Source organism: Sminthopsis crassicaudata, chromosome 2, assembly GCF_048593235.1.
Source record: "Sminthopsis crassicaudata isolate SCR6 chromosome 2, ASM4859323v1, whole genome shotgun sequence".
Lineage (NCBI taxonomy): Eukaryota > Metazoa > Chordata > Mammalia > Dasyuromorphia > Dasyuridae > Sminthopsis > Sminthopsis crassicaudata.
In genome coordinates, this window is record NC_133618.1 from 558,535,524 (window position 1) to 558,558,210 (window position 22,687).

At 36.2% G+C, this 22,687-nt stretch overlaps 1 long non-coding RNA gene across 1 annotated transcript in view; it reads right to left on the bottom strand.

Moving 5' to 3' along the window:
- Nucleotides 1-22,687, bottom strand: part of LOC141553714 (uncharacterized) — a 472,891-nt gene that overhangs the window by 404,622 nt on the left and 45,582 nt on the right. The window contains exon 2 of the long non-coding RNA XR_012485600.1: nt 458-570. This is a non-coding gene — a long non-coding RNA (uncharacterized LOC141553714). The remainder of the gene's footprint in view (nt 1-457; nt 571-22,687) is intronic.

A 22,687-nucleotide genomic window follows, 5' to 3' on the forward strand; every position in this document is an offset into this window, starting at 1 on the left:
AAGGGAAAAGAGGAGATTCAGGAGGTTGAAAGTAAAAAGTCCGAGGGACTACAATGCAGAAAACCTTAACATGGTAGATCATATCTCTTGAGCACATGAGCATTTTATCAAGATACCAAGAATAACCACAGGTATTATCTTGCAAACATATTGATAAAATCCACTCGTAGTCCGTACATGATAATTTCACCAGTCCCAAACCCTATTTTCTTTCAAAATTTCATAAAATCATAAAACTCAGCTATGCAGCCAAAATTAGGATGGATCTGCTGGTGTGTTTCTTTAACATATATTGTGGTTACAGCCTCATATTAGCAGGTCTGCTTCACCCAGAGGCCTTGTCCATCTTGACCTGTTCTCTTGTATTGGCCAGTTGGCTGCTTGGCACTTTTCCCAGTAGTCATTGCTCTCCAAGCATGACATCTATCACTACTACTGTCAGGAAGATGGCACTTACCTGATGGGGTAGGCGGAAGCTCCCCTCTCTTACCATATGCTGGGAATTGTCAGTGACTGTTTTGCGCCAAGGCTGGTTATTTTTTGTGCCAGGAAACAGGCTTTTTCCATTGCCTGCCAAAAAATGGGGGAGGAACAATCTTTCAATTATCAAATTTCATGTTGAAGAGTTTTACAACACCAAAAATTATGCAGCACCAAGAATTATGGGGCATTGTTCTGGCTCAGATATGTTGAAAACAGACAATCAAAGATGAGTTAACTGTGATTAGTTAGATGGAAAAGAAAAAAAAATACTGATTTCTGCATGAATATTAAATTTATGCTTAGCTCAATTTATGGCTAGAGTCGATATGTTGCCTATACTGAATGTAATAATGTGTAGGATGAAGGAAGGTTCACCTGCTGAGATCTTCAAATTTTCTATTATTAAAATAATATCTTTGAGTCATTATCCCTACAAGATCCTTATTAAAATACACATCTAAAAAAATAAAAAATAAAATAAAATACACATCTATCACATTGTAGGGAGAATCCCTACATCATCAACATCATCATCATAACCATCATCAACAACTACCATTAGGGAATATTAATTTGTTATATAAAAAGGCAGTTAAATTTTTATAAAAATTTATTAAAGGAAAAAAAGATCAAGAATAATTCCAATTAGGGTGAAAAAGTAGAAGACATGAAACATTTTGGGGAAGGATAGTGATTTGGGGGGGACATCAAAATGGGAAGATATGGGTTATGAAAAAAAACAAATCTATATAATTTTAACAAGGGCCTCATTAAATTTTGTATATTGGCATGGGTCTTTGATTCCAATCTCTTCTTCATTGAGTTTTCAAAGAATATAAAATCTTTCCACAATTTGCCTGGGCTTTTACATACAATTACTTTTGTTTTAAAGACAGGTGTTGCTGATAGTCTCTATAATCATTACATATATGTGTGTGTGGGTGTCTGTGTGAGTGCATATACATCAAAATTTAGGACTTGATTTTTCTTACCTGCCTAATTCATGGACAATTAGAAATGTATTCATTAATGTTATAATGAAGGCTGTAGATATCATAATATCATTAACTTGTACCTATCTTTATAATGACTTTAATATCTTTGAAAGCACTTTACATATGTAATCTCATTTAATCCTTAAAACAAATCTGTTTGCCAGATAGGATAGCTAGAGGCTATCCAAATACCCCAATACAAATCATTATCACCTCTTGACTAGAATATTTCATCAAGCTTCTGACCTGATTTTACCTAGTCTTTTCCCTTTGTAACCTACCATCCATACAACTGTTAGAGTGCTATTATTAAACACAGATCTATGTACTCTCCTTCCCTCCTCCCTAAATATTCAATGGATATTTATTGCCTTTACAATAAAATATAAAATTCTGGACCTGCCAGTAAAAGTCTTTCATATTCTGGTTCCTCCCTATTTTTACAGTTTAATACCGTAAAATTTATTTTCCATATTCTCCATTTCTAATCAAACTGGACTGTAATCTATATGTTCCCTGGATGTGCCATTCCTTGTATGTGAATTCCTTTTTACAAATAATCTCTCCTGAAAATGGATTTTCTCCTCATTTCTGACTCAACTAATCCCTGGTATCTCTAAGCTTCAACTCAGGCGATATCTATCTAGGATCTTTCTTATTCTTGAAGGAAGAAATGATATTGCTTTTGTCATTTTTATACATATTTTATAGTGCCTTGTAGATAATAGGTGTTCAATAAATATTTAAATGGATTGATATTTTCCACTTTTCAGATAAGAAACCTGAGATGCTCAGAATTAAAATATTTGCTATAAGTTACATATTACAATAATAGAAAAATCGCACATAATATTTCTGATTCCACTGCTATTTCCCTGATACCACAAACCCCTTCAGAATAAGATCATTTTTTGAAGGAGAATAAAACAAACAGGAACTTTGTTACCTTGTTCTAGGGAAGAAGATTTTAGGTTCCTCTGCCCATTTTCAGGGAAATATTTCAGAAAGTCCTTCTATGAATAGATCTCTCTACCCTTTGAAATTTCTCCTAAATATCAGGTACATCATAGAGCTCTGATTTTCTAGGAAATATGGCATTATCTAATATCTAAAGAAAAGTCATGTTTTTCAGGAGAGGTGTGTGTATGTGTTTTCTCCAGAATGATCTAGCACTTGGATCAGTTTTCAAAGTATCATTATCAACAAGGATTAGTTCAGTCCACATCCCACTGATGACATAGGCTTGTATACAGCACCCATAAAACAGACAAACTTGAAGTTTGTTCCATGTAAATATATGTATATATATGCATGCAATCATATAAAGGTGGGGTTGATTGAGTAAATCAATAGAGTTCTCTACTCTATTAAAGTGCTCTGATATATTAAGGATGCAATAATAAATCTCAATCAGCTAATCAATCAAACATGTTAGATTAAGTATGAAAAGTCCTTGGTTGAAGACAAGTGACATTGATAGGAAGAGTGTTTAGACTGACTGAGGAAACTTATTCAAGCCCTGTTGGTCATCTATAAGAGAATCAGGTATTCAGAGTTAGGATTCCAGAAAACAGTGAATGGGGAGAATGTGTGTTATATCAACTCTTTGAGGAAAATTTTGTGGTAAATGTAGCTTCAGTCTTGATCCTTTCTCTTCTCCCCACCCCCAAATCACCTTGACTGGAAGAGAACTGTAAAAAATTCAGAGAGCTTTAGAGCTTCTTATTGGGATCCTCCAGTTGACCCCAGGAAAACAGTTGTTAGCTGCATAATTTTAATCAGATGGTTCACAAAGAATCAGATATGACTGAAAAATTACTAAACAACAACATATATATATATGCATATGTATATATACATACATACACAGAGACATATATATATATATATACATATAAACATTTATATATGTAACATCTATATTATATATGTTAAACATACATATAGAAAGCAGCATGGTAGAGAATTGGTCTTCCAGTGATTTTCCTAGATTGCAGACATAACCATACTACTCAAAAAATCCCCATATCTTCCTATTGCCTCCCCGATCAAATACAAAAATCCTGTTTGCCATTCATTGGCATTTATAATCTAACACTCTTCTACCTCTCCAGACATATGCTTCCCTTTCTACTACTCTTCAATTAATAACCCTCATCTCCTTACTGCTTCATGAATAAGACACATTATCTCATGGCTCTGGGCATTTTCTCTGGTCCACCCCCACAATTGGCTGGCTTTCCTTACTCATCTCTGCTTATTGGCTTCCCTGGCTTCCTTTAAAACCTAAATCCTATGTTTACAAGCAAGCTTTTGCAAATTCTCTTCATTCTGATGTCTTCCCTCACAATTTTCTATTTATTTGTCATATAACTTGATTAGTTTGCTTATTGTCTCCCCCAGAGAATGTGAACTCTTTGAAGGCAGGGACTGTTTTTTGCTCCTTTGTAATCCATCATTAGCATATGATAGGAATTTAATAGATGTTTACTGACCAGTTCAAAAACTTGAATTCAAGTCTCACTTCTGAAATATTCTAGTTGTGTAATCCTGAAAACTTAAACTCTCAGGTTCACTAGTTAACTCTTTTTCTTTATTCCTATGCTCTCTTGTGTTTTTAATAGAAATAGTTACTTTTTTTGTCAAAAGCTATTTTCTGCATTTATTGAAATTATCATATGATTTATGCAAGTTTTTTTTATTGATGTAGTAAATTATGGCAAATTTTCCTGAAATTGAACCACATAGTCATAGTGTATTAATTGTCCTGCTGATAAGTTGTTGTAATATTTTTACTAATATTTTATTTTGATTTTTTGCATCAATATTCATTAGAGAGATTGGTCTGTAACTTCCTGTTTTGGTTCTTTCTCCTTTAGGAATAAGTACCATATTTATGTCATAGAAAAAATTTAGCAGAACTCCTTCTTTACCTATTTTTTCCAAATAGTTTTTTATAGCATTGGAATTAATTGTTCTTTAAATGTTTGGTGGGATTCACTTGTACATCCATCTAGCCATGGAGATTTTTTCTTAGGTAGTTCATTGGTGGCTTGTTTAATTTCATCTTCTAAAGTGGAGCTATTTAAGTAATTTATTTTCTGTCTTTTTAAATCTTGGTAATTTAATTTTTTGTAACAATTCATCTGTTTCAATTAGATTGACAAATTTGCTGGTATACAGTTGGCCAAAATAGCTCTTAATTACTGCTTTAATTTCTTTTTTTCATTGGTAGTAATTTCGCCCTTTTCATTTTTGATGCTGGTAATTTGATTTTCTTATTTCCTTTTTCTAATTAAATTAACCAAAAGTTTATCTATTTTGTTGCTTGTTTTTATAAAAATAACTCTTAGGTTTAATAATTAGTTCAATAGTTTTCTTAATTTCAGTTTTATTAATCTCTCCTTTGAGTTTAAAAATTTCTAATTTGGCATTTAATTGGAGGTTCTTAATTTGTTCTTTTTCTAGCTTTCGTAGTTGCTTGCTCAATTCATTGTTCTCCTCTTTTTCTGTTTTGTTTTTTTTTATATAACAAGAGACCTCAAATTTTCTCAAGAACTGCTTTGGCTGTATCCCATGGGTTTTGGTATATTGTCTCATTATTGTCATTCTCTTAGATGAAATTATGGATTGTTTCTATGATTTATTGTTTGACCCACTCATTCTTTAGAATTAGATTATTTAATTTCCAATTGGCTTTTAATCTATCGTTCCCTGGCCCTTAAATAAATATAATTTTTATTGCATCATGCTCTGAAAAGGAAGCATTTACTATTTCTGCCTTTCTGAATTAGATTGTGAGGTTTTTGTGCCCTAATACATATTTACTTTTGTGTAGATGCCACGTAATACAGAGAAAAAGGTATATTTTTTTCTGGCCCTACTCAATTTTCTCAAGAAGTTTATGATATATAAGTTTTCTATGATTCCATTAATCTCCCTAATTTCTTTCTTGTTTATTTTGTGGTTAGAATTATTTAATTCTGAGAGGGGTAGGTTGAGGTCCCTGACTAATATAGTGTCTATTTCTTCCTGTAACTGGCTTAACTCTTTCTCTAAGAATTTACATCCTCTACCATTTGCTACATATACATTTAGCATCAATACTACTTCATTGTCTATGGGACACATAGATGCACTTTCCTTACTTGTCTCTTTTAATTAGATCTACTTTTACTTTTGCTTTATCTGAGATCAGAATTATTACCCCAACTTTTTCTGCTTAGGCTGAAGCACAATAAATTCTGCTCCAGCCTTTTACCTATATTCTGTATGCATCTTTCTGTTTTAAACATGTTTCTTATAAACAATATATTGTAGAATTATGTTTTTTAAACCATTCTGCTATTCGTTTCCATTTTATGGAAGAGTTCATCTCATTCAGATTCACTGTTATGATTACCAGATCTATATTTCCCTCTATCCTATATTTCCTTGTATTTACTTTTGTTCTCTCTTTCTACCCTGCCTCTCTTGAGTATGGTTTTATTTTTAACTCATCATACCCTCTACCTGCTGTCCCCCCTTTTCTTACCCCTTTGTCCTAGTATTTGTGCCTTCCCTTTTATCCAGCCCCTCCCTATTTTTTCCCCTTTCTCCTCCTACTTCCTTAAAGGGTAAGATAAATTTCTAGACCCAACTGAGTGACTGTTATTCCCTCATTGAGCCAAAAATGATGAGATCAAGCTTCAGACAAGGCTCATCATCCTCCCTTCTTTTCATTTATTGTAAAAGTTCTTTTGTGCTTCTTCATGTGATCTATTTTGTTTTATTTTACCTCACCTTTCCTCTTCTCCCAGTCAATTTATTCATGTTTGCTTCCTCTAATTGCCCAATAATAAATATGGTTCTCAAGAAACAGATATTATTTTTCCATCTAGGGATATTGTTAGGATTACTAAGTGAGAACTGAGGTTGTCTGGATAGTTACAAGGTGAGAACTCAGGTTGACTTGATAGAGGGGGCAAGCTCATTGGCTGAGGTGGTTCTTCCCAGAAGCCCTTGCATTATCCCACGCCCATTCTCTGGGAGAATAAAAGAGAGGACAGCACTGGGCGCAGAGCAGATCGGCCTGGAGAAGGATAGGAGCTGGAGGAGATTCAGAGCCAGGATTCAAGAAGAAGACTCTCTGCATTACATCAGGCCTGACGGGGCTCTCTGCAGGAAGGGAAGTCACTTCTAAGGACAAGAGTTAACAGCAACTGCCTGGAGACAACGGTTCGTTACAGGAAGAAGAATCTGTCGGAGAGATTTGAGTAGACACAGCAGATCTCTTCCCAGAGAGCGATCCGGCAGCTTCTAGAGACGACAGCTCGCTACATTTGGCGCCCAACGTGGGGCAAGGACTTTTGCTTATCCTGACAAGAAGAGCTAGACCAGACCTTCGCAATTTGGCACCCGAACAAGGACAGACACGCTCCTGATTCCAGTGGAAAAGCTTCTGATCTAGATCTCAGTCTCTCTGACCCAGAACCGTGAGTAACGAGGAAACTTTGTTAAAGATTAAGTGAGCGTGCTAATAGATAAATAAGGAACTTAACTTGTTAAGGGCTAAACCAGGAATCTCTTATAGCTGAAATGGGGCAGATGTTAGCTATATTCAATCCCTGGACCTCAGCCGACTCATCCCCAGCCCCAGAAGTAACCTCAGCTCCACCCCCATTCAGGAGTGGTACTATAGAGAGTATAATCAACATAATTGAGGAGCAGAGTTTACTTGTAACCTGGGTACAGATTGCTAAACTCTTGGCTGCATTAAGACGCACATCCCCTTGGTTCTTAGAGGAAGAAAAGATAGATGTAGATAAATGGAAGCTAGTGGGATATGAAATGAAAGAATTTCAAGCAAAAAATGGGCCTCGTTCAATTTCTGCAGAAGTATTTTATATCTACAACATAGTTCAATTAGCCTTAAACTATCAAGCAAGTTGTAGGAGAAGGAAAAGTTCTAAAAATGAACAGAGGAGGAAGTGTGAGGAAAAAAGGAAAGATCAAGATCTTTCCCTAGAGCAAGAGGATTTAAATGAGGAATTATGGTATGATTCTCTTGAAGAAGCTTCAACCCTGCCTAGAGAACAGATTATTGACAGGCCCACATCAACCCCACCTTCAGAGATGGAGGAAGAAAGAGGGGAAGAGGCAGAAACACAAACAGAATTGCCTGTGAAGAAGCCTAAGCCTATGACAAGATTAGAAAAAGCATTGGTTAAAGCTAAGAGAGAAGGACAGGATATAAGTGATTTTATACATGCATATCCTGTGATTGAAAATATTGATTCTGTAGGTCATAAAATGAGAAGATATGCACCTTTAGATTTGAATAAAATTAAGGATTTGAAAAAAGGTTGTACCCTTTATGGGACTACATCAGCTTATGTCAAAATGTTACTAGATGGTTTGTCTTATGAAGTCCTAACCCCGAATGATTGGAAATCCATAGCAAGGATATGCCTGGAACCTGGAGAAAATTTATTATGGCTTTCGGAATTTCATGAATTATGTAAAATTCAAGTCAGATGCAATTTGGAAATAGGAGTTAACACACAATTCACTTTTGAGCACTTGGCTGGTGAAGGTCGGTATGGAGAGAATTCGGAACAGATTCATTATACCATGACAATATATGAACAAATTGCCAAGGCTGCAATAAAAGCTTGGGGTGTCCTCCCTGGACAGAAAGATCGTGGAGAGGCTTTCACTAAAATAGAGCAAGGTCCCAATGAACCTTTTGCAGATTTTGTGGGACGTTTGCAAACTGCTGTCAAAAGAACTATTGGAGAAAATGCAGCTACAGAAATAATGACCAGACATCTGGCTAAGGAAAATGCCAATGAGATTTGCAAAAGAATTATATGGGGATTAAACAAAGATGCTTCTTTAGAGGAGATCATAAGACGCTGTGCTACAGTGGGAACAAATGCTTTTTACACCCGGACAATGATGAATGTGGAAAGACAGGGTCCCTCATGGCAAGGGCCTTCTAGAGAAACTCGGCGATGTTTTCAATGTGGAAAAATTGGGCATCTAAGAGCTCAGTGTAGATATGGAGATACAGTGAGAAGACAGGGTGAGAGAAGACCTAAAACTCCATGTCCAAAATGTCACAAGGGCCTCCACTGGGCCTCTGAATGTAGATTGACACAGGGAAATGACAGGTGGGGCCCAGCTTCAGGCCCCCAAGTGGGGCATGATGGCAGCCGAGGTTACATCCAGAGAATTTTAAGACACGATCAATCAGCCAAAAGGCAATCAGATGGAAGAAAGGGATTGAAATTAGGAAAAATAGAGTTGTGTGCAGTAGAGACTACCGAGATACTCCCTGGAGAAGTGAAATCTGTTCCTGTTGAGCCTATGGTTTAACCTATAAACAATGTTTTTCCCAGTTTATCTTTTTATGTTTCTATTGAGTCCTTCCAGTTCCAACACAGAAAACAAATTGCTGGCCTGAGAAACTAGGCTATTTCTTGGAGAAAGGGTTACTGTGAGCAAGACATCCATCACAAGATTGTTTAAAGCCAAGACTTAGAGCTTCACTGGAAACTTGGGACAGCACCTCCTTTACCCCAGGAGCAGAGCTTGACCATAAAAGGTACAAAAAAAGGAAATTTAAAAAGAGAAGGAAAGAAAATGTGCAAAAAACCAGAAAATAACTTTAATCATAGAAAACTACTATGGTGACAAGGAAGACTAAAACACCAACCCAGATGAAGATAAAAAATCCCCAGAGGAAATCTCAAAGAGTAATATGAATTAGTTTCAAGCCCAAAGAGGCTTCTTTGAAGTGCTCATAAACACTTTAAAGACAAAAAAGAGGTGGAAGAACAATTGAAAAAAGAAATGAGAAGTATGCAAGAGAAAGTTAACAGCTTGGAAAAGGAAGGAAAAAAATAAAGAAAACAATCCTTTAAAAAAATACAATGCAAAAAAATCCACTGAAGAAATCAATTAAAAAATACAATAGGTCAACTACAAAAAAATCCACTGAAAGTGGATCCTTGAAATCCTTGAAAAGTAGAATTAATCAAATATAAAAAGGTACGCAAAAGTTAACTGAAGAAAATCATACATTAAAAATTATAACAGAGTGAATGGAAGCTAATGACTCTAAGAGACATCATATATCAGTCAAATAATATAAAAAGAATTTTAAAAATGGAAGAAAATGTCTTTCTTCCATTGGAAGCTGCCCCACTGGTCTGCTCTGCTCCTGAGTCAATGCCAAGAGTCTCAGCTGCTGATCTTCTGTGATTTAAGACCCTCTTATTTTCTTTCCCAGACAGAGCTGAACCTTCCTTTCACTCTCACCTTTCTTGAAATCCTTCCAATCTTTCTTGAGGTAAAGAATATTTTCATTCCATCAGACTCTGTTCAGAGACTTGGTTTCATGTGGCTTTTGAGGGAAACTCAGAGAGCTTCATGCAGCTTCTTGACTTTATTCTGCCATCTTGACTTCATTCCCAGAACTCCCCTAGTCAACTCTCCTTGATTATAAATTGCAGAAGGGGCATAAACCTGCCTTGGAAGTTCAAATTTCCTAATCTAGGAATTCCATCCTTTCTGTTTGATATATTATCTATCTATCTACATATATAGGCATAAATAGATTCAGATAGATTAAATATAGATAACCTGATATAGAGATTAATAATATATAGATATAGACAATATAGCATTAGAGAACTGGGGCAGGGAAAAGGGGAGGAAGGTAGTGATTTGCCCAGGGACATAGAGCCAAAATTTGTCATAAGCAAGACCCAGATTTTTCTATGAAACCAGCTACATCATGCTGTAAAATATGTGTATGTATGTATATATGTGTACATAGACAAACTATATGAAAAATGTGCATGCATGTACATTTATGTGCACTTATACATACACATATACATACATAGTGATATATGTATATGCATGTATATGCTTATATATTTAGATGGATAGATCTTCAATTAGAAAAAAAATTTTTTTCAACTCATAAGGCAGGAGATTCATCTGAAAATGAACAGAAATGTACTCTCTCAAAAAAAAGATAGAGTTGGAAATATTAGAAATATAAGCCAAGGGATTACTTCAAAATTGTCTTTAAAAGAGAAAAAGGTCTACTTTATATTATGCAGCAGTTCTTTTTTATGTGAAAAGTTATTTTTCCCCCTCCACAAAGTGTTTATTGTCCACATTCTCTATTTCCTTTTCTTTTCCCCTTTCTCTTACATACACACACACACACACACACACACACACACACACACACACAGCAAAAATTCCATTCCCATTTTTTTTAAATGAAGCCATAAAGAATAGTTCTGCAAAAGTATAGAGAAGATCTTTTGGTAAAATAAGCTCAAGGTCAGTTTTCAGGGCCATAGGTTTCTATATTCAATCCAGCCACGTTTCCTGCCTTTGCTTTGCTTGCTTACTTAACTTACTAGAAACTTGGGCACAATTTTGCTTGTGTTGGCAGTTTTAAGGTGTGGATTCATGTAGGCTATTTACAAGATGCCAAGGGATGTCAAATCCTGAACATGTGTTTTTGTCCTACAGTCATTCTTTGACAGCAGAAATAGTCTGCAGCTTATCAGATCCATTTGCTGATATTTAACATCTTTTTTTTTTCCAACATAGGTTTTGGGTGAGATGAATTTTAATGTTTCTTCATGCTGAAGCTGACAAAAAAAATCTTTTAAACATTTAAATAGGAGAAATTGGAGCTTTACATTTTAATGCAAAGAAAGTAAATTCCATTTACTTTAAAACTCCATAATTACTTTTCTGCCAAAGAAACTCTGATTTTTAAACCACTCTATAGACTTCCTAAACACTTGCTGAGATAACAAACTCTTAGTAATGGTCATCCTTGACTTGTCAATGCTTACTTTTCCAGTTGAATAGTGCTATGAAGTAGAACTGTTTTTTTTTTTTTCCTTACAAAAATGCAGGTTTTGAAAAAAAAATCTATTTTATGAGAACAATTAAAAATTCAACCATAATATAGTAGAAACATGTAATAACTGGGAATATTACTTTACAAGATTCCCCATAGTGATACAGATCTTGATTTAAATGGAAATTTAAATCTAGACGCTTAGAAATCTGTCTAAATCTTTGCCTTATTGATAAAATAAACAAAACTTAGGGAGGAGGTTAGTGATGGCTGTTGATCATACAACTAGTTAATAGGAAAAACACAACTAGAATTCAGGTCTCCTGGTTCCTGGGAGTATCATTTCATTTTCATTATATTCTTTGCTTCTATACAAACGAGTCAAAATGCATGATTAGAAATATGATTCATCATTTCAATGGAACCAAGAACTGGAAAAGAAGCCTTGGCATTTAGAGTCATAGGACAATTTACAGCATTATGAAAAAAAGTCTTATTAATTGATAATAATAGGACTAGTTCACAAGATGACAGCCTTTGGAAGGAAGGAGATGTGAAGTAAAGTTTCTGATATTTGCTTATTAGCACACAACTACTAAGAAGCCATTGTAGTAATAGTCTACTATAGAGGTAATAAAACTACAGTGGTATCCACTTGACCAGAGAAAAGGGGATGGGATGAGAGGTATTATAGAAGTAGACTCATAAGACCCAGCAACTAATTGGATTGTGGTGTAAGGGGAAAAAGAGTTGAGGATGACTCTGAGGTTACAGAATTGAGTGATTGAAGTATAGTTGCCTTTGATAGAAAGAGGAAAGTTTAGAAGAAGATTCAGTTGTAGGGGATGGGGATAAATGCTTTTGGACAAGTTGAGTTTGAGATGACTATTCATTCAGTTTGGAATTTCTAACAATTTAAAATTACAACAACAAAGAATGAATATTATGCTTAAAAATCACTAAAAAATCTATAGGATATTTGCCAGTGAATTACAATAATAGCTAAGAAACAGAATCGACACTAATCAAAAAGTTAGATTAAATTTATACAATGGCCTGGGTGAGATGCTTGGGGAGCCCCCCCCAGAGCCCCCCATCTGAATCACTAGTTCATTTGTCAAAATCCAGCAGAAAAGCCTTCCAGTGAAATCAATCTCCTTGTGTCAGGAAAGAGGAAATGCCCTCTATGAAACTCTTGAATCAAAACTCGATTTACTTTTGCATCTATGAGTAGGAGTGACCCAAGGGAAGCATTGACCTGAGAATCACAAGAGCTCAACGTGATGTTGTAGAAAGACTACTACATTAAAAGTCAGGAGGCCTGCATTCTCTCCTGGGGTAGCCCATTCTGGTTCAGGTTTGTACTGCTCCTACCTCTACATTTCCTTTGACTAGTGAGTTTGTCCCGGAACCATGTTAAAAAAAACCTAGGCCAGAGAGTTCCCTCTCCTCTTCTTCCTGTCCTCCATCAAAAATATAAGTATAATCTCCAATAAAGTGTTGCTCTAGTGTGTCATATCGACTTGAAAGAGACTTTGGATTCTCAAAGTTAAAGAAAGCAAAACCCAATGACCATGATGTCCTAACAAGCTGAAAAAACTCATGTTAGGACTGTATGTATTTTTTTTAAGTATTAGCTAAGAACAGAGATGATAATCACCATAAGGTTAGCTATCCAGATGTTGGATTTCTTCAACCCAACAATTCAAGCGAATAAGATATTTACACCTTAAGATCTGCATCACTGATGTATTAAAAAATAAATGTATACCATGATATGCCCCTTTGCATATGAAATATTTTTAATATTATTAGATATTACTATGTCTATAGTGTCTTTATCTAGAAAAATAAGCATGAAGGATTAGGTCAACATTTTAGTTCCTTTCAGTTCTAATTCTAAAATTATGATTTCTATGAGACTTAGATTCTAGTTTTAGGTTCCCTCTAGAAATACTTTCTTTCTAACCATGGGAATGAGATGGGAATGAAGAATTTATGCTATAGATGTAGCCCCTTGCACTGGTACACCTGAAGGTAAAGGCACGGGTTCTAGGATATATCTGGGTTTAGAATGTGTCAGGGAAGAGATCAAGGTTTCATTGTGGAATCCTATTCCATCATTGAACAATCATAATGAAACTCTCACCTACATGAAGTGTTGGCTGTGGATGAACAATCTTCTGCTTCTATCAGGCCTAGCAATAACTTATTTTAAATAATTCTAAAATTTTCCAAATATTTTCTACATAGCAATCCTAAGGAGTAGATAATTTTACGTATTATTATTCCCATTTTTAAAGGAAGAAATTGAGGTTCTGAGAATTTAAATGATTTGCTTATTATCACACAACTAGTAATTATCTGAAGTCATAAATTCTGGTTTCTTCATTACTAGGTCAGCTCTCCTTCTATATCATTCTATCTCTTAATCCCAATTAGAAAAAAACAGATGTAGATATAGATGAATATTTGTACGTTTGTGTCATTTACATACATGCAAAAATTATATGTATTTGCACGTACATGTGAGTGTATTGTGAGACTATTCCTTCTTTAGCAGGAAGATTCTGCTCAATTCCTCAAAATGGAACAATAAACTCCCACAGGGGAAAAGAAATCATCCTTCTATGATCACTGTCCTTTCTTCCCTTATAATTATTCATTATTGTTGTAGTTGTTGTTGTTTAATCATTTCAAATGTGCCTGACTCTGTGACCCTATTTGGGGTTTTCTTGGCAAAGATACTAACATGATTTGCCATTTCCTTTTCCAGCTCATTTCACAAATGAGGAACTGAGGTAAACAGGGTGAAGTAATTTGTCCAGGATCACCCAACAGGTAAGTGCCTGGGGCAAAATTTGAACTCACGTCTTCTAGTCTCCAGACTCAGTGCTCAATCTACTGGGCCACCTAGTTACCTTAATGATGCATGCACATATATACATATACAATATATATACACACATAAAATTTTCATATATATAAATTACTATAATGTACAACTGTACCTATAATTATATATTTATGCTTATATATTTTATTTACATGCATATACACATGCATATTCATATATGTGCTCATTTTATTTGAAATTATAGAGAAAGAGATGGTAGAGACTTGGAGAAGAAGAACCTCTTCATCCCTGTAAGAGTGTATTGTCCCTTTTTGTATAATTAAACAGAATCTTTCTACTTTTGTACCTGCTCTGAAGAAACCAATGAATGCCTTGGGGGCCATCTACTATTCTATAGTCTCCAATTAAGTAGGGTCTGAGCATGCAAAGAAGCCTGATGTCAATAATCATATACGGACAGTACTTTTTTTCCCCTCTGAAGTAATTGGGTTAAATGACTTGCCCAGGGACACACAGCTAGGAAGTGTTAAGTGTCTGAGGTCAGATTTGAACTCAGGTCCTCCTGGCTTCAGGGCTGGTGCTCTATGCCACCTAGCTGCCCTCTCAGTACCTTTCCTGCTTGATTTTTACTCTTTATCCTGGCAGGAATTTCCATGCCCCAGGAACAACAGAAGAAAATTCTTGGGTCAGCACGTTTTCTGGGCTTTGCATTCTAGGGCAAGGAGATCATGTGTCTTCTGGGACACAGAGGAGAGGAATACTCTGATAATTTGACTTGGATAAGCCATCTCAGGAGTTTGTGCCTCAGTTTCCTCATTTTAAATTGAAAATAATCATTGTTTCCATTGAAATAGATGCTATTTTTCTTCCCAGAAAGACCTGAAAAAATCCTCCTACATTTTTAATCTCATGACAAATATTCATAATTCTCTAAATGAGAAAAAAAAACCATTGTTTTCTCTAATAAAACATTGTATTTGCAGAGACTTACTTCCCCCTCCCACAGTAATCTCACGTTTATTATGGCATCTGCACTCCATTCGCATCAACAGGTCCCTGTGAAGTAGATTTTTTAATAGTCCATGGCTGTTACTTTATCAGTACAGGGAACGCTTAGATTAGGAAGTCCTTGAGTCCATGCAAATCAGGAAATTACTTCAAACAGAAAACGAGAACGTTATTTAGGCAAAAAAAGGTCAAAGGTGAAATGACTTGCCCATGGCCACAGAATAAGCATATGACAGGCGCAGCCAAGCTTTCTCTAAGGCTTGTCCTATCTATATTCACTGTGCACTACTTCTCATGGTCATGATAGAGCAGACACTGTTAATCAGTCAAGTAACACGCATTTTGTAAGCATCTGCTAAGCACCAGACACTTGTACTAAGCTCTAGGGATACAAAAATAATAGAAAGAAATCCCTGCTCTCAAGGAACTTGTACAATGTCAAAGGAAACTAGTACACATAAAACAAAGGAATATATGGGATAAATACAGAGTAGTGATAACAGCCGCTGGCCCTTTATATAATGCTTTCCATTTGCAAAGCATTTTATAAGTTCAGGATAAGTCACATCACAGGCTAAGACCACAAGAAAAGATAATTATAAATGTTGGAGGAGGTGTGGGAAAACTGGGACAGTAATACGTTTTTGGTGGAGTTGTGAACTGATCCAACCATTCTGGAGAGCATTCTGAACTATGCCCAAAGAGTTCAAACTGTGTGTATCCTTTGAGCCAGCCGTGCTTCAAGTGGATCTATATCTCAAAGAGATCATAAAGAGGGGAAAGGGACCTCTATGTGCCAAAGTGTTTGTGGCAGCCCTCTTTGTGGTGGCTAGAAACTGGAAGATGATTGGATGCCCATCAATTGGAGAATGGTTGATCAAATTGTGGTACATGGATGTTATGGAATATTATTGTTCTGTAAGAAATGATCAGCAGGATGAATATAGAGAGGCTTGGAGAGACTTACATCAACTGATGCTGAGTGAAATGAGCAGAACCAGGAGATCACTATACATGGCAACAACAAGGCTATGATGATCAATTCTGATGGACATGGCTCTCTTCAACAATGAGATGATTCAGGCCAGTTCCATTGGTTTTGCAATGCAAAAAGCCATCTGCACCCAGAGAGACAACTGTGGGGACTGAATGTAGATCACAATATAGTATTTTCAGCTTTCATGATAATTTGGGAAATAGGTATAGAAAAATTGCACATATATTTAACATATATTGGATTACTTGCTCTCAAAGGGAGGGGGAAAGAGAGAAAAGAAAGAGAAAAAATTGAAACACAAGGTTTTTCAAGGGTGAATGTTGAAAACAATCTTTGATTGAATTTTGAACATAAAAAGCAATTATTAAAAAAAAGTTCAGGGTGTTTTAAATTATTAAAGCTGAAAATTTCACTAAGACTTTGGGGATATGCTTAATAATCTCATTTTATCCTCACAGCAATGCTGGGAGGGAGGACTCTAGCAGTTGAATGAATCAGGGAAAATCTTCACTGTGGAAGGTGTTGCTGAAGCTGCATCTTCAAGGAAACCTCGTCTATGAGAAATGAATGAGGAAGGAGTACATTTTTAGGTTGGCAAAGATTGAGCGCAAGACACACACAGGGCCTGGGAGCTAGACTGTGGGAAACAACGTGTTGGGAAGCTGAGAAGAAAGAAACAGATTGTTATTTGTGTGAGAGAATGACATGGATCCATGTTTCAGAAACAAGCACCTTGGGGGGAAAATTAACTGGAATGGGGAGTGACTCCATTATTCAGATGAATAAACTGAGACACATAGAGGTTATGTATGGTCAAGGTTGCTCAGATTATGAAAAAACAAAACACCAGGACAAGATTTGAGATAATATGCAACTTTCCTGTACTCTCAAACTCTGGGATTTGGGGTTTTTGTTTCTGTTTTTATCAAAATTGTTTTATCAATAACAATTTTTGGCAACAACATATATGAGTTTCGTGGTGTGAGGAAAAGCCTCATCTAGTATAACATTCTTTTAATGCATATAATCCAAAAAGCTGATAATTCATACACAAATAATGAACATTGGATTCCACCACCCTCAGCCGACTGGCAACTTCTCTGAAACTACTAGCTCAACTGAGAAAGTCATACCTAACCAATTAGAGGTAGGGCATTTTCAAAGCTAATAGTGCAGTCTGGTTAAAGGGGTTACTTTCTTGTCTGTATAAGATAACCTCTCGTCTTTATAAGAAAAGTATCCCCTGATGGGAAAGTTTTATCCAAGTTGAAAAGTTTCAGACTTGGAGGCAGAGCATCATTCCCGTTCCAAGTAGAATAAAAAGCATTCCCTTCTTCAGATGCAATTTCTTATCATCTCTATTTGGGGAACAATTCAGCAATCACCTCACTCCATCTAATTATGCCATTCCTTTTGCAAAAAGAAGAGCAAGACTCATATTCGTAAATAACACTTTAATAACACTTCCTGGCAGCAAATAGCAATTTGGTTTGCTCTTAAACAGATAAAACAATGCAACATAACTCGGCTATCTCCGGATCATTATTGCTTAAACAATTGTGCATAGAATCTTTTCTCACCATCATCATTGATGAAAGAATATGATAGCAAATTCTAAGTATTGGTCTATGTTAGTGTCCTGATCCCTAAAAATAATCTAATCAGCTGATCTGTTTTTAATGATATTTTCTTATGAATTGTTGCAACCCACCCTCCTCCCCTCATAAAAAAGGAAGGAGGAGGAGAAGAAACGAGTGTCTATTTTGCTGAGAATCTGAACTGTTCAAGAGTTCAAGTTATTAATTTATATTTGGCTCCTTGTAACTGCTAATTCCTTCTTGAGAGCCAAATGTCAACCTGGGGTCCAGTGAGTGAAAAAAGACTCATTGCTTTAGCACTTCCCCTTCCCCCCTCTCTTGACCAAACATGACACCAGATGGCTTGGAACGTGTGAAGGTGCTGGAGTGGGCTCTCAGGGTCGGACCGAAGCATGGGCTGGACATTCATTCTCCTTTCGGAATTTTTCTTTGTGCACAGTATTTTCATCCTGCGGGCACAACTGGATTTAAAACAAAAAGAAAAAAAAATCACACACGTGAAAGGGGACGAGCACACATATGTACTCGTGTGTCTGTGTGCTCACACACGCTGCATTTGGTGGCTGCTCCCTCAGGCAAAGCAAGAGATCTGTAAGTGGTACTATTTTTCCTATCAGCCCTGGAGAGTACTGTGGCAGCCCTGTGTGTTATTAATGGATAAAATCTGAGCAGCAGCCAACCCCAAGGTGAACCCTATGCATTTAAAACATTTCATCAGACAGCTAAGTATTTTTTTTTTCAGAGCAGCGGATATCTCTACGGCCGCCACTCAATAGATCCCGATAGTAGAGAGCAATAGCTGGGCTCACTAATGTGAAAATTGATAGTATGAGCTCTCCACCGAAATATAAACAGCCCTGTGTTTCTTAAGTGTCAATAACATGGGGCTGGGCCGGCGTGAGGGAGTGGGGTGGATTAACCCTAGAATTATCTGGTAGCAGGAGGTGGTAAATATGAAATCTTTGCCCAATCAGCCAGCTGCCTGGGCTCATTTCAGGGGTGAGCCGGATGCTGTGCTCAGTCCCAGGAGCTGATGACTAGACATTTTTTCTGTACTTTATGACTACAATTGTCTCCAGGGGGAGACCCACTGGTGAATTCAGAGGAGACTGACATCGGGAATAGGCGCCTTTTGAAAGAATCGGAATGAAGAGGGGGTATAAGAATATATAAAAGTTGCAGGACTTGTGTACAATCAGACAAACATGCTTCTGAGCCAGGGAAGGCTACACACTTGGCCCTTGCTATTTTTATTATAGTCTCTGATTAAATGCTGAAAAGAAAAATATTAAGGAGAGAGCATCCTAGAATAGTATGTTGGAACTGGAATCAAATGCTACCACTATCTATCTATCTATCTCTCTCTTCTCTCTCCTTCTCTTCTCTCTTTCTTTCTTCTCTCTCCTCTTCTCTCTCCCTCTCCCTCCTCCTCCTCCTCTTTCTCCTCCTTCTTTTCTTCTCTTCTCCTTCTTCTCCTTCTCCTTCTTTTCATCTTCTTCTTTTCTTCTTCTTTCTCTCTCTCTCCTCACTCTCTGCTCTCTCTCTTCTCTCCCTCTCCCTTCTTCTTCTCTCTATCCTTCTTCTCTCTCCCTTCTCTCTCTCCCTTCTCCCTTCTTCTCTCTCTCTCCCTTCTCCCTTCTTCTCTCTCTCTCCCTTCTCCCTTCTTCTCTCTCTCTCCCTTCTCCCTTCTTCTCTCTCTCTCCCTTCTCCCTTCTTCTCTCTCTCTCCCTTCTCCCTTCTCTCTCTCTCCCTTCTCCCTCTCTCCCTTCTTCTTCTTCTTCTTCTTCTTCTTCTTCTTCTTCTTCTTCTTCTTCTTCTTCTTCTTCTTCCTCTTCCTCTTCTTCTTCTTCTTTTCTTCTTCTTCCTCTCTCTCTCTCCTCACTCTCTGCTCTCTCTCTCTTCTCTCCCTCTCCCTTCTTCTTCTCTCTCTCTATCCTTCTTCTCTCTCTCTCCCTTCTTCTCTCTCTCTCCCTTCTTCTTCTTCTTCCTCTTCTTCTTCTTCTTTTCTTCTTCTCTCTCTCTCCTCACTCTCTGCTCTCTCTCTTCTCTCCCTCTCCCTTCTTCTTCTCTCTCTCTATCCTTCTTCTTCTTCTTCTTCTTCTTCTTCTTCTTCTTCTTCTTCTTCTTCTTCTTCTTCTTCTTCTTCTTCTTCTTCTTCTTCTTCTTCTTCTTCTTCTTCTTCTTCTTCTTCTTCTTCTTCTTCTTCTTCTTCTTCCTTCTCTCTCTCTCTCTCTCTCTCTCTCTCTCTCTCTCTCTCTCTCTCTCTCTCTCTCTCTCTCTCTCTTCCTCTTTCTCCTCTCCATCTCCCTCTCCCTCTTCAGGTACAGATGTGTCCCCTGCTTCCTATACATGTATGATCATAATTTCATGCATATGATGGGAGTAGAAGAAAGCATGTTAACCATCTACAAACTTATAAATACTTTATTTAACATTTGAAAAAAATCTGTGAAATTTGGCAATATTTTTTAGTTTTTCAATTTTTGCATAAACTCAAAATCACTTACAATCTTTATAAAGTACACACCATTATGCATTTATCTTTAGTATTAAACACAATAAAAAATAACAGGAAGTGTAGCCAAGATGACAGAACAAAGTCAGGGACTTGCCTGAACTCTCCCAAATTCCCCTCCAAACAATATTAAAATAATACCTCAAAGTGAATTCTGAAGCAGCCAACTCAAAAATAATTTTCTAGCCCAAAACAACTCAGAAGGTTGGTAGGGGAAGGTCTGTCATGTCAGGGTGAGGGTGAAGCACAATCCAGCATAGGTCATATCCCAGAAAGTCAGCAGCAGACACCAGCGTTAAATGAATTAGTCTAGCTACAGCTTCTTAAACTCTCATGACCAATGTAAAAAGGAGTCAGATAACTGATATGAAGGAGATCACAGGGGACCTTTAGTCGGCACTGAGATCAGGATTCTGGTAGATTGCAAATGTATGATTCCAAGTAGTAGTCCCAAGACATGGAAACATTGGCAGGCGGGGAGACTCTGGACACAATTCCAGTGTATAAAAGTTTGTAGGTTCTCACAAACTACAACACAGGCCAGGAGAGCAGTGATTGCACTTCTTCTTATATCACACTATTTTGGAAAAACTGAAGACTTACAGATTTCCAGAATACCTCTGAAAACAAATGCACAAAATATCTCAAGATTGGGACAATTTCCCCTGTACCCCAAAAACAGAGCCCAACTTTAACATAAAATTAAAAGTCAAGAAATAGGTAACATGAAATAACAAAAAACAATCTGACCATATAAAGTTACTATTGTGACAGGAAAGATCAAAATACAAACTCAGAAGAAAATGAAGTCAAAACTGCTACAACCAAAATCTGAAATTAAAATGTGAATTGATCTCAGGCCCTAAAAGATTTCTGGAAGATCTCAAAAAGACTTCTAAAAATCAAATTAAGAGAAGTAGAGGAAAAACAGGGGGAAAGAAACAAGAGTGGCACAAGAAAATTGTGAAAAAAGAGTCAACAACTAGGTTAAGGAAGCACCAAAAAATACTTAAGAATATAACAATTTACACAGAATATGTCAAATCCATAGTTATTGTCCTTCATTCTCATAGAGCACCAAAATGACATCACTATGTTAAAGAAAATTAGTGTGTCTAAATATGACTGATCAGACCAGTACCAGTTTTGAATACTCTGGCACAGGTTGGACACAAATAATTCCTCTTAACATTTTTTTGTACTTCTTTATTTTTTTTTTGCACTTTTCATTTCCTCTGAGGTAATTCAATTTTGCTTTGCTCACAGAGCACAGTACCAAATGAAATCTGATAAAGAGAAGAATTTCTTTAAAAGCAGAATTTGTCAAATGGGAAAAGATATATAATAACTCCCTGAAGAAAATAATTCCTTAAAAAGTAGAATTAAACAAATTGGAAAGGTAGAGGAAGGTACAAAACTTACTAAAAAAAATATTCCTTAAAAATTAAAATGGACAATGAAAGCTGATGACTCCATGAGACGTCAAGAAACAATAAAACAAAATCAAAAGAATAATAATAATAAAAAAGAAATGTGAACTATCCCATTGGAAAAACAACTGATTACAAAACAAATTGAGGAGAAATCATTTAAGAATAATTATACTACCTGAAAGCCATTTTAAAGTAAAAGGAGCCTATATATCAATTTTTAAAAAATTATCAATATACCCTAGATATCCTATATATCTTGATATCCTAGAATGAGGGAAAATTAGAAGCCTAAAGAATCCAGCACTCACCTACTGAAAACAATCCCAAAATGAAACCTTGCAGAAATATTATAGCCAAATTCCAGAGCTCCCAAGCCAATGAGAAAATATTTCAAGCAATCAGAAAAAAAAATTAAAATATTATAGAGACACAGTAAAGATAACCCATGAATTGTCAGCTTTGGGATGGAAATGGGGAGAAGAGTGGATCAAATTTCTTACCTGTCAAATTTATGGATAAGATCAAATAGATAGCATTACAGGATGTAAGATAATTTTGATTACATTAATTAAAAAGTATTTGTACAAGCAAAATCAGTGTAGCCAAGATTAGAAGAAAAACAGAAAATTGGGGGAATTTTACACAAATTTGGGCCTCTGATAAAGGCATTATTTCTCAACTATATAGAAAACTAAGTCAAATTTTTAAGCATATAAGTTATTCTTTAATTGATAGTCAAAGGAAATGAATGAGCTATTTTCAGACAAAGACATGACTATCTTTGATCATATAAATTGCTTTAATTGAATATTAATTAGTGAAAAATTAAAACAACTCTAAGCTACCATCTTACATCTATCAGATTGGCTAACATGACAGCAAAGGAAAATATCAAATGCTAGAAAGGATGTAGAAAAATAT